The 12,578-nt window shown below is 44.9% G+C and overlaps 1 protein-coding gene across 2 annotated transcripts in view; it reads right to left on the bottom strand.

The window, feature by feature from the left end:
* NCKAP5L (NCK associated protein 5 like) overlaps positions 1-12,578 on the bottom strand; it is a 134,339-nt gene that overhangs the window by 51,614 nt on the left and 70,147 nt on the right. For both annotated transcript variants that reach the window (XM_068267704.1, XM_068267703.1), the window contains exon 2: positions 5,424-5,485. The gene's annotated coding sequence lies outside the window, so the exon portion shown is untranslated. The remainder of the gene's footprint in view (positions 1-5,423; positions 5,486-12,578) is intronic.

Raw genomic sequence — 12,578 nt, 5'->3', positions numbered from 1 at the left:
ATGAAGGAGCCTATATCAAGCAACCAAAGCTCACTGTTCAGCCTTTACTAAACATAAATATACTAAGTTGCCATGGATTGCCTAACCATATCGCACCTATTCTTCCACTTGCCATGTCACTTTTTCTGATCTTCATCTACTGACCCCTCAACTATTGCCCTAATAGACTGCTGGCACCCCCACTATGGACTATGCAAACCTTATCTATCCTACCTCCTCACTATGCTTTGCCTTTGCTCATCTCTCTTGACCTTTACCTACCCAGACTTAACCACCCCTCCATTGCCCCACCCCATTGTCAACCTCTGGTGTCTGCCGAGGGCTGTGGAGTCGGTACAAAAATCCACCGACTCCGACTCCTCAGTTTAGGATTTCACCGACTCCAACTCCTCGACTCAGACTCCTCTAATTTGCATATTACAATCTTGTTGATTGAAAGTATGTAACATGAAATTCGTCCCTTTAGTCATATACAGTGGAGGAAATAATTATTTGACCCCCTCACTGATTTTGTAAGTTTGTCCAATGACAAAGAAATGAAAAGTCTCAGAACAGTATCATTTCAATGGTAGGTTTATTTTAACAGTGGCAGATAGCACATCAAAAGGAAAATCGAAAAAATAACCTTAAATAAAAGATAGCAACTGATTTGCATTTCATTGAGTGAAATAAGTTTTTGAACCCTCTAACAATAAAAGACTTAATACTTAGTGGAAAAACACTTGTTTGCAAGCACAGAGGTCAAACGTTTCTTGTAATTGATGACCAAGTTTGCACACATTTTAGGAGGAATGTTGGTCCACTCCTCTTTGCAGATCATCTCTAAATCCCTAAGGTTTCGAGGCCGTCTCTGTGCAACTCTGAGCTTGAGCTCCCTCCATAGGTTTTCTATTGGATTAAGGTCCGGAGACTGACTAGGCCACTCCATGACCTTAATGTGCTTCTTCTTGAGCCACTCCTTTGTTGCCTTTGCTGTATGTTTTGGGTCATTGTCGTGCTGGAACACCCATCCACGACCCATTTTCAGTTTCCTGGTAGAGGGAAGGAGGTTGTCGTTCAGGATTTCACGATACATGGCTCTGTCCATTTTCCCGTTAATGCGATTAAGTTGTTCTGTGCCCTTAGCAGAAAAACACCCCCAAAGCAAAATGTTTCCACCCCCATGCTTGACGGTGGGGACGGTGTTTTGGGGGTCATAGGCAGCATTTTTCTTCCTCCAAACACAGCGAGTCGAGTTAATGCCAAAGAGCTCTATTTTGGTCTCATCAGACCACAGCACCTTCTCCCAGTCACTCACAGAATCATTCAGGTGTTCATTGGCAAACTTCAGACGGGCCTGCACATGTGCCTTCTTGAGCAGGGGGACCTTGCGAGCCCTGCAGGATTTTAATCCATTGCGGTGTAATGGGTTTCCAATAGTTTTCTTGGTGACTGTGGTCCCTGCTAATTTGAGGTCATTCACTAACTCCTCCCGTGTAGTTCTAGGATGCTTTTTCACCTTTCTCAGAACCATTGACACCCCACGAGGTGAGATCTTGCGTGGAGCCCCAGAGCGAGGTCGATTGATGGTCATTTTGTGCTCCTTCCATTTTCGAACAATCGCACCAACAGTTGTCACCTTCTCTCCCAGCTTCTTGCTAATGGTTTTGTAGCCCATTCCAGCCTTGTGCAGGTCTACAATTTTGTAGACATCCTTGGACAGCTCTTTGGTCTTTCCCATGTTGGAGAGTTTGGAGTCTGCTTGATTGATGGATTCTGTGGACAGGTGTCTTTTATACAGGTGACTAGTTAAGACAGGTGTCCTCAATGAGGGTGACTAATTGAGTAGAAGTGTCCTAACCACTCTGTGGGAGCCAGAACTCATAATGGTTGGTAGGGGTTCAAAAACTTATTTCACTCAATGAAATGCAAATCAGTTGCTATCTTTTATTTAAGGTTATTTTTTCGATTTTCCTTTTGATGTGCCATCTGCCACTGTTAAAATAAACCTACCATTGAAATCATACTGTTCTGAGACTTCATTTCTTTGTCATTGGACAAACTTACAAAATCAGTGAGTGGGTCAAATAATTATTTCCTCCACTGTACTAAAACTAGTCCTTGGTAAGAGTACTTGTAAAAGGTACAGGCCGGAACAAAGACCATCTATCAGGCCCTAGGCAATGTAACTGTGGGTACATGTAAGAATGATGTGCAGGTACTCTGAAGGGAAATGAGGAGATTCTTCCTCTATTACACATTCTTCATGCACAATCTGAACCAGGTTTATGGGTGATAGACAACACCTCTGTGTTCAATGTGCACAACATTCTCAGTGGATTCCCTGCAGCTCTGTGGAGAGTGAATATGTAGAGTATAGTACTACTGTGTAACAAAGTAAACCTGAGACAGATGAAATTAAAGCTTTATACATACCTGGGGCTTCTTCCAGCCCCCTTCAGGCTAATCAGTCCCTCGCGGTCTTCCTCTGCCACCTGGATCTTCTGCTATGAGTCCAGGTACTTGAGCCAGTGTGGCGTAGAGCACATGCACACACTCTGCTGCCGGGAGCGTACTACACCTGCGCAGCACTGTTGCTGTGGAAGCAGCATGCGGCCGGACTGCGCTGACTGGCCCAATTACCAGGACTCATAGCAGAAGATCCAGGTGGTGGAGGTGGACAGCGAGGGACTGATTAGCCTGAAGGCAGGGGAGGACTGGCCAGGGGGGAAGGGGGGAGATTTCCCCCCAGGCTGCATCTCATTTAATGATTTAGGGCTGGTGCATGGCCTGCTGCATTCAGGTTATTGTATAAGGCAATATGATCCACTAGGTTGGCTGAGGGAAATAAAAGCCCAATTAGCAATTAGAGGACGGGAAAGTAAATATACACAGCATGATGCAGAGCAGAGGCTTGCCTGGAGGGTCTGTGGGAAAAAAACTGTCAGCTCTCTTACCATCATAGCTCCCAACTTTCCCTCTTTTGAAGTGACAGTCCCTCTTTGGATATACAGTAAGTGTGTGTGTGGGGACCATTTGGGCTAAGGCTGCCATGAACATGGGCCTCTTGTTTGTGTTTCCCCCCCAAGCCAAAAGGTCCCAGTCCTCCCCTGCCTGAAGGGGACTGGAAGAAGCCCCAGGTATGTATAAAACTTTTCTTTTCATCCATCTCAGGTACCATTTAATTCGTAGTCACCAACCAAATTATTTGATTTCATGAGCAAAGAACATTTGCATAAATCAGAATCAATGCAGAATCATTTCCATCTCATTGACCAACTCTATTAGTGACACGGCTACACATCAGGCTTTATACTTATAGCATAGATGTTATTTCGTATATATAAGAGATTCCTGTGTACACATATATACAGTCACAATCAGATGTGTTATATCTGACTTTAAAAATACGGGGACTGCTTTATTGAAAGCAGCACAAGTAACTAATTTTGATTGGTTTATTTTATTTTTGTGTACTAAGCACAGCTATTACTGTATGTATAAATTATTTATGATGACTATTATCTGAGAAATAGAACATTTTATCATATTTTCTATTTTAATTACAGTTTAAATTCATTAGGAGTCGGTGCATTTTTTCCCGACTCCGACTCCAGGCACCCAAAATTGCCCCGACTCCGACTCCACAGCCCTGTGTCTGACTACCTGAACCATTCTCACTATTCGACCCGTGCTCAACTGATCTGTTACTATCAATGAGCCTTACAACCCCATTTCTGAGATGAACACCACTTAGAGGTTATGAAGCCTGTATTTTTCGATTACAAAAATAATATAAAATCAGAAGGATAGAGGTGGTTGGGTGAGTAGTTGAGGGTAAAGAGTGGTGACAGAAGGCATGTGGAAAGACAGAAAAGGGTCAGGCAAGGTGACATAGGTGGGTAGGAGAATATATGAGGGGAGGGTACATATGGGATAGGAAAGGTAACGCAGGGGTTGGAGAGACAATGGTTAGATGGGTACGTGAAGGTCGAGAGAGGCAACATGGAGGTAAGTTGAAAAGATTTTAAAAAAAAGGATTGCCGAGTTGATGTGGGTCAGGATGAAGGAGTGGCATAATAAAGGGATGGGGAGTTGAAAAGAAAAGCAAAAAGTAGGTGAGGTCCAGGAAGGGTGACATAGTGGTGGTGGAAGGACAGAGTAGGATCAGGAGATGTAACATGAGGATGGAAATTATGCAGAGATAGAAGGTGTTTGGAGGCAGTGATGGAAATACGATCACAAGTACTAGGAGGTAGTCAATGATGCAGGTGCTGGAAGAGTGATAATGGGAGCCAACTATCGCAGGTACTGGGACAGTGGTATGAAGAAATGATAGCAGTTCCAGCAGTTGCTTCAGATGGTGGAATCATAATGCCCGGGCATCCATACATATAGATGTGGGAAGAGGGGAGGGCAGTTCTAACAGCAGCTGCTTACAGAAGAGAGGGAACACTTCAGCAAGAGGATGGTCTTGAGCAGGAGAATGTAGTGGATGCCAAGACAACTGAGTGGATTGGGTGGTGTTTGTAGTGCTTAGCCTGTCCCAGCTCACTTATCTTGAAGGTTCACTAGAAATACCAGTATGGGTGGTGCAAAACTGATCGCAGCAGAGAAGGGTTGTGAGAGACTTGGAGCTGCTACTGGTGGCAGAATGACGGTAAGCAGATGGAGAGACATGGACACTTCCTGTCTGGGCTGCAGATGGAAGCTGACATTTGCAAGTGTGGATGACATTACAGTGAGAAACCTACGTGGCATCACACTATGCATAATGCTCACTGGTGATGGAGCATGATAGGTTTGTATCACCTCCACTTCAGATGCCCAAAATGAAAAAGTGCTGATGGTTTGTTTGAATTATTAAAAAAAAAAAAAACAAAGGATCCAAAGATGCAGCAGATTTCATACATAATTCAATCCATGCACTCAAAAGTAAAAGGAGGACTGCAAGAGGTTTTACATAGATCTGGGATACACAGGAAAGATACTGTTGACAGAGGCGATCATTTCATTCCCTGGTTTATTACACCACACGGGTAAGAGAACTGCAGATTACTCATTCTCTACACTGAGAATCAATAAAGACACTTTGCGCACTAAGCATTAACATTATGGGCTTATTCACACTAATGCAACCATAATGCTACAGCCGTCATAAATCTGCATGTATGTCTGTATGCAAACCGCCATTAAAAATATGGAAGTGACATGCTGTAGTTATCTCCTCTTCATAGTGACAAATAAGTGACTAGACATCCCCATCTGGTTCTAAGGATTATTGAGATTAGACAATTCCCAGGATGCACAGCTTCCTGTATGGAATGTACATCTGTGTGGGTGGGATCTATGCGAAGCTTCAGAGAAACAGGTCACCCATGCATTTTCAACTGCAGGCATAAAACATCTGGGGACAAGGATACTGACGTTTCCATTGATCTCACCTTATTTGTGATCTCATACCCAGGAGCTTGGCGAACGCAGAATCCTCAGCATGTCACTCCACCTGCAAAACAAGACCACATTGTCATTTAGCTAATCAAACAATATTACATGTTGGCTGCACTGATAGCATGGTGGCTCAACCTCAGCTATAGCAAGCTCTTTTCATCTGATCTTTACACAAAGCTGACACATGGAGTAAACCAATAACTCAAAAGCCAGAGATCTAACCCTAGCCCATTGCTCCCCAGAGACGGCAATCACATCTGTTACGCTGTTGTTTCTGACCTCTTTAAGGTGGCCATACACTGGTCGATGTGCCATTAGATCGACCAGCTGACAGATCCCTATCTGATCGAATCTGATCAGAGAGGGATCGTATGGCTGCCTTTACTGCAAACAGATTGTGAATCGATTTCAGCCTGAAACCGATTCACCATCTGCTGAGCTGCTCCTGCCGCCTGTCCCCCCCCCCCCCCCCCCCCCCCACCCGTATACATTACCTGAGGCTGGCTCCCGGGCATCTTCTCCGCATTGCACGGCTCTGTTCCGGCTCCATTACGGCGCTTCCTGTGTTACTCCGTGACCAGGAAGTTCAAATAGAGCGCCCTCTATTTGAACTTCCTGGTCACTGCAGTGACACAGGAAGCGCCGGGATGGATGGAGCCGAAACAGAGCCGTGCAGCGCGGAGAAGATGCCCGGGAGCCAGCCTCAGGTAATGTATACTTGATCGGATCGGCCTCCGCTAGCGACGCGCACTTTACCCGCGGGCGATCGAGGGTAATTTCCTGCACGGCGCGATCGACGGACCGATCCGATTTCGGGAGGGAATCGGATCGGCGGCTGCGTTTACCGCAAACGATTGGCAGCAGATTCGATCCCAGGATCGAATCTGCTGTCGAAACGGCCGGGAATCGAGCCAGTGTATGGCCTGCTTTAATGAAGTGTGTTCTTTAAGCTCTCTGCACAGCACAATGCACACTGCATTACTGACCTATGCTTCTAGGACATGCAATGTAATTAAGTGTTTGACTCTGTATAATGTGTAATAACCTGATCAGCACAGCGCTAATGCTTACCTCACATAACAGTTGTGCTCAGAGAGAACAGTACAGACACAGACTGGCTCAAGCACTGACATCTGTTATCACTGCTATACAGGTGGTACTATTTCACAAAGGAAGCCAAAAGTGAAAGGTATGGTGGTTACTAGATGTATTCCCTTTTAAAAAAAAAACAAAACATTGCAATGTAACCTGTTATAGTCATCCTCTGCTTCTGATGCTGAGTCACTGACTCAGAACCAGATCAGGTGCTCTGACTAAAGTCAGACACCAATGGACGCATGCTTTTCCAGGTGTGTGTGACGCACAACATTTTGCAATAGCATGTTACTGTTCTCACTACAGGTATACTTTAAATCCTTCCCTCCCCCCCCCCAAAAAAAACAAAAACACACCCATCCTTCCTCAACTAGTCTTGACAATTTTAAAGAGAACCCGAGGTGAGAGCGATCCGATATGGAAGCGGACATATTTCCATTTAAACAATGCACATTGCTTGGCTGTCCTGCTGATCCTCTGCCTCTAATACGATTAGCCATAGACCCTAAACAAGCATGCAGATCAGAGGTCTATGACAAATCTGACAGGATTAGCTGCATGCTTGTTTCAGGTATGTGATTTAGTTAGACCCTACTGACAGGAAAGATCAGCAGGACAGCCAGGCCACTGGTATTGTTTAAAAGTAAATAAATATAGCAGCTGAGCTTCCATAGGTTTCACACCTCGGGTTCCTTTCAAGATTAACATTAAACTGATAAACCCCGGTTCCTTTAAACTTGGTGTGCAGGTCTGCAGGAAGAGTTTTTGTCTGGCCCATATTCAGACGGTGTATAGCTTGCATTAAATCTGCATCATAAACATCTCGCTTGACCTCCAGTAGCCATCCAATTACACAGCACACCGTGCATGCATCCATACACAATCAATAGTACCAGCAAACAGGGAGAAATCTGCCAATGTGAGCCTTTCAGTCGTAGTAAACTCTTTAATACTTTTCTCATTAGCATTATACAGGAAATGGACATTACCCAAGCAATGCCTGGCACACTTGTCATGCACTTCTCAGATTTTTTAAATTTGATACAATTCTTTCTAGAACATCCATACAGTACAATGTTGGGGCCCCTCACACATCATCAGGCCTGGGCCCCCCCTCCCTGGGCCACCCACTGGTTGTTCTTGCCCACTAGCCACCCCACCCCCGTGTCTATGCGCAAAGTGCGCTGCGTGAAAAATGTGCATGGCTCCGACACTGAAGAAAGCGGCATGCACAGCGTGATGTGGCCATGGTATGTTGTGGGTGGAGCCAAATAATAGCAAAATACAGGTAGTACCCTGTTAACAAAAGAGATAGGGATTTGCAGGTCCGTTCTTATCCTTTATCTGTTCTCTTTTGTCCCCCTCTTTTCTTCCTGTGCCTCTTTTGGCGCTTTGAGTCCGCCAGGAGAAAAGCGCAATATAAATGTTCTGTGTTTGTTCTGTCCCCCTCTGTCTCACCTTAGTTTGTGCCTCTTGTGTCCCTGTGTGTGACCTCATGTTCCAGTCTCATCTCTTTTCTCACCTCTTCTGTCCACCTCTGTTCCCCCTGTGCCTCTTTTATCCCCCTGTGTTACCTCTTGTCCCCTTCTGTCTCAGCTCATCCCCAGCCCAAGCCAGGTATAGGTGCCCCCAAGTATAGGTATCTAGGCATAGGTGCCCCCAGTATAGGTAGCCAGGTATAGGTGGTGGCCCAGTATAGGTAGCCTGTAGCCAGATATAGGTAGTGGCCCAGTATAGAAAGTCCGCTGTAGCGGGCTCACTCATCTGCTCCCCACGTTCAAGTGCTGATGTCACTCTTCTCTTAGTGCTGGAACGCAGTGTGCTGGTTAGTGAGCCACAGGCCCGCAGCCAGCACGTGGCCCTTTCAGCGCTGTGGGGGGGGGGGCCCTAGAAGCCCTGGGCCCCTCACTGCAGTGTCAGTTGTACCCCCTGATGGCTGCCCTGCCCTGACTCTGCCCCTTCGGACACTCTGCCAAAATCTGAAGAGTATCACTAGCTGGAGATGTACATTCCTATCACCCAGATTCATGCACAACATTCCCACTACACCAACAGCCCTGCAGCATGTATTACTGCATTAGAATACAAGTTGGCATCCCCTGGGTCATATACTCTCTCCTAAGGTTCATGTGTGTGCATCTCCACCATCATGTGAGCCCTTGGTGTCACCAGCACAGGAAGTGAGGGAAATCAATAAGAGCTTGACAATAACATTTGTACAGTGCATTTCTCCCTTTAGGGCTCAAAGCACATGCCATGTCTCCGATCAGTTATTAGTGGCATGGTGGATTATGTCAGAGGAAAAACAACAAGTTCCTAAATGTCAGACTAAACAGGTGGCCTTTAAAAACTGGATTTAAACACCTCTAGGGATGGATCTATCCTGAGTGGGGATAAAAATCTGACTTTTTAAAAGTATAATACACATCTTAAGGCGGTTTGTGTGCTTGGTGGTATCCACTTCCTGTTTCTAGGAAAGGATTCCGTAGCTACAAAATCAGTAGTAGTAAGATAAACACTCTGGACAAGAGTTTGGCTGTTAAGAGAAATGCCACTTATATGTAAAAAAAAAAAAATTGAAAGGACCTTAAAATTGTGTTTCATGTGCTCACCTTCCACTGATGTGCACAGACCTATTGCAAACATTTCCTAAAAGGGCATGGTGAAACAGGAAGGCCCATCTAGAAATTCCTACTCCATGTAACAAGTTAGGCCTCTTTCAAACACCAGTCAGCTGTTCTCTTGCACTGCCCAGGTGCTTGTTCGGGCTCGATGTTGGCGCTGGACAGGCGCCAATATAGGGGTCACCCCGATAGAGTCATGTCTAAGTGCAGCTGCAGCCATGCTCAGGTGCAACATGTAGCTCCAGGTAATGCACTGACGCACATGGTGTTACTACTTCTATAATTCGGCTGTATTTAAATTGCACCAGAATGGATCACTTGTGGGCGGAAGATGTGATGCTGAACTGCAGAAAAGTAGTTCAGCCGTCCGTCTGAAAGAGGCCTTATGCAGGCAGGAAGATGGGAATTCTGGGGCTCTCTCTACACCAAACCAGAAAAGCAGTTCAGCCGTCGATCTGAAATGCAGAAAAGTAGTTCAGCCGTCCGTCTGAAAGAGGCCTTATGCAGGCAGGAAGATGGGAACTCTGGGGCTTTCTCTACACCAAATCACGTACTGTCAACATGTGCACAAATAGGGGAAATCTAAATGTCCTGTCAACTGTAAAAAGTTATAGCTGGCTGTAAGTGGAGTTGTACATTGTAGTAGACAGCAGCAGTGGAATCCTGCTTAGTTCAAACCAAAAATTCTGGCAACTGAAAATGGCACTAAATCAGTACATTCTAGAGGCCATCAATAGTGAATCTGATGCCTTTACAAAATACTACATACTGTGTGTGGTCATGACATGATGTATAAAGTCTGAAAGAAAGCAGGAATGGACATTTCCCTGGCAGTACCTATCAGAGGTTTATTGCCATTATCTATGCTATAAAACAAACAAACAAAAAAAAAACCTGATAGCTGGAATCTAACCAGTCTTCAGGAGTCACACAAACTTTCCTTCATTTGGGATAACTCAGGCCCCAGCATTCTTCTCTGGAGGAATGCAGGCCAGGAAAGCTTTGAAGTTCACAGTGGGACACTGTTGGAATAGCCCTTCAGTAATATAGAAGCTGTACAAGATCATAAAGCATCTATCAATACGTAAAGAACCATAAATCACAAGAGTGGCTGCTGAGCTACTGGTCAGGGAAATGTTGTATTGCGTAGCAGCGAGGGAGTTAAGGAGAGGCAGAGCTGTCACTTGCTGCCCAGGCTCACACAGACAGCCTCTACCCTTTATCAATTTGGCGCTGCAAGGAATGCCAGCAATATCTCAGAACACTGCATTTCAGACACCCCCAGCCCATACAGCACTACTCCTCCGCACCATGCCAGACTACACATCAGGGGCCAACTCCGGGGAATTGCTGCTGGGTATATCGGAGTAATGCAGCGTGCCGGTGACATGAGGACATTCTAAAATGGAATGAGAGAGCCTGGTTATCTGACCTCAAAACTGCACGCAACAAGGGCCAGCTCCAGTGGCCAGTCAGCTAGAACAGCAGGCAACTAATCTGGATATTGTAAATAGTGAGAACTTTGTGGCTGCTAAACATTTAGAACAGATGTTTAAAGTAAACTTCTGCCTCTGATTGATTTTTCAAGCAGTGTGGGAGCAACCAACACTGCAGAATCTACATCCCACAACTACGAAATTTAGGAGGAAAAAAAACCCAAATAGCTGGATCTTGTAAAGTAATGACACCAAAATATTCATATCTTATAGAAAAACAAATGTATGCATGACATATTGCAAATCTGGTCTGATGACCACTGGGTTGCAAACTAGGACACCTGTGCCTGTGGCCAATGTTATGTAGATGTAGCCAGTGCAGGGCAAAGCAGCTAAATGTATCGCATTAAAAATGGGTGCCCGCTACGGGACCTGTGGCTACCAATAGTTAGCTACAGTTTGAATAGCAGACGACCATCTTTGTCCATGAGGGAAGGGGGAGGGGGGTGTTAAGGTTTTGGACCATGGGGGGGGGGGGGTATTCATTGTCTGTGGGGGAGGAGTTATTAGTTGCCCACTGGGGGAGGGTTCTAAGTGAGAGTACGGTGAGGTAAGGTCATAGTAAAATTTCGGCAAATATTACTGATCTTTCACTATATCAATTAAGTAGTAGTATATCAATAAATTCACAAATATACTACTACCATATGTGCCCTTGACTGACTTTTTTCGGTTCACGTTGTGCCCAAATTAGCACACAGCATTTTGAAATGTACATAGTGCAGGGCTCTACTGCACTAAGTGTAAGATTCATTTCTATGTCATGTGACTGTATCAAACTGTATTGAACCAGACAAGGAAAAATACATGTACGGTAACTCTGTCTGTACAGTCTGTACAATGTGGATTCACCTTACACATGGTCTGCCTCTATAGACTACATACCATCACTAGGGAAGGTCAATGAGATGCAAATAATTCTGAGTTGATGCAGGCTTATGCAAATGTTGAATAGAAATTGATGCAGCTTAAAAAAGGACCAATTGAATGTTACCTCAGCAGGATTCGATTTGGTTCATTTTCAAGCTGAATACATTTGAATACAAAACTTGCATAACCCTGCATCAACTCAGAATTATTTGCATCTCAATTGCCCATCCCTAACTATCAGAATGAAATCACACTTCATCCACTTTGCAGCGTTTCCTCACGGACTCCAGTAGACTCCCATTACCCGTTAGACTAGACTGAGGTCTTTAAATGTGCTTGAGCACCCTTTTAACCAGTGTATTGGGTGGAAACTGCCCTTCCAGAGTCCCGAGTCTGTCTCTGACCGCAGGCAAAGGGGAGATAAATAATGCTCTGTACTGCCACTTCCCAGCCCATTAATTGCTACCTTGTTCCCTTGCTGTATTGGCCAGTTGCAGCTACTGTATCCTTATCTCCCCCCCCCCCCAGCGTTAAAGGCCAAATGGTGCATGGCGTGTAATATCTGTTGGATATACTTTACATACTGTAATATATCATTTCTCAGTATAAATATTTCTTGTCATGTGAAGCATAGGGCCCCATCAGCTAACCATTGTGCCCCCCATAAATCTGAAGCACCACCACCTTCTAGTTCGCTCTGGCCCAAAGGTCAGTCTTATTTTACTGCAGAAGGTATACATTGGAAATGTGGACTGCATTGCCCTACAACAGACAAGGTGAGAGCTGCCTATGGATGTTTGTATGTCAAATGATGCTGTCATTCGGTTTTAAGTTTCAAATTCAAATGAGCGCGTGTTTGTAGATCCCCTATATATCTGCTAGGACTGGTGACCAAAATGGTTCACTGAACAGACAATGATTTTACTTTGGCAGCCAAACTGTTTCTCCAAAAACAAATTACTGTACGGGTGGTCTTCTTTTACGTTTATAGGGACACATGCAAATGCTAGGCTATGATAAATATACCCTTTGTAAGAGGAAATTGTAAGCTTTGGAGGAATGC

The sequence above is a fragment of the Hyperolius riggenbachi genome, chromosome 2 (assembly GCF_040937935.1).
Source record: "Hyperolius riggenbachi isolate aHypRig1 chromosome 2, aHypRig1.pri, whole genome shotgun sequence".
Taxonomy (NCBI): Eukaryota; Metazoa; Chordata; class Amphibia; order Anura; family Hyperoliidae; genus Hyperolius; species Hyperolius riggenbachi.
This window is presented reverse-complemented; position numbering and strand designations above follow the sequence as displayed.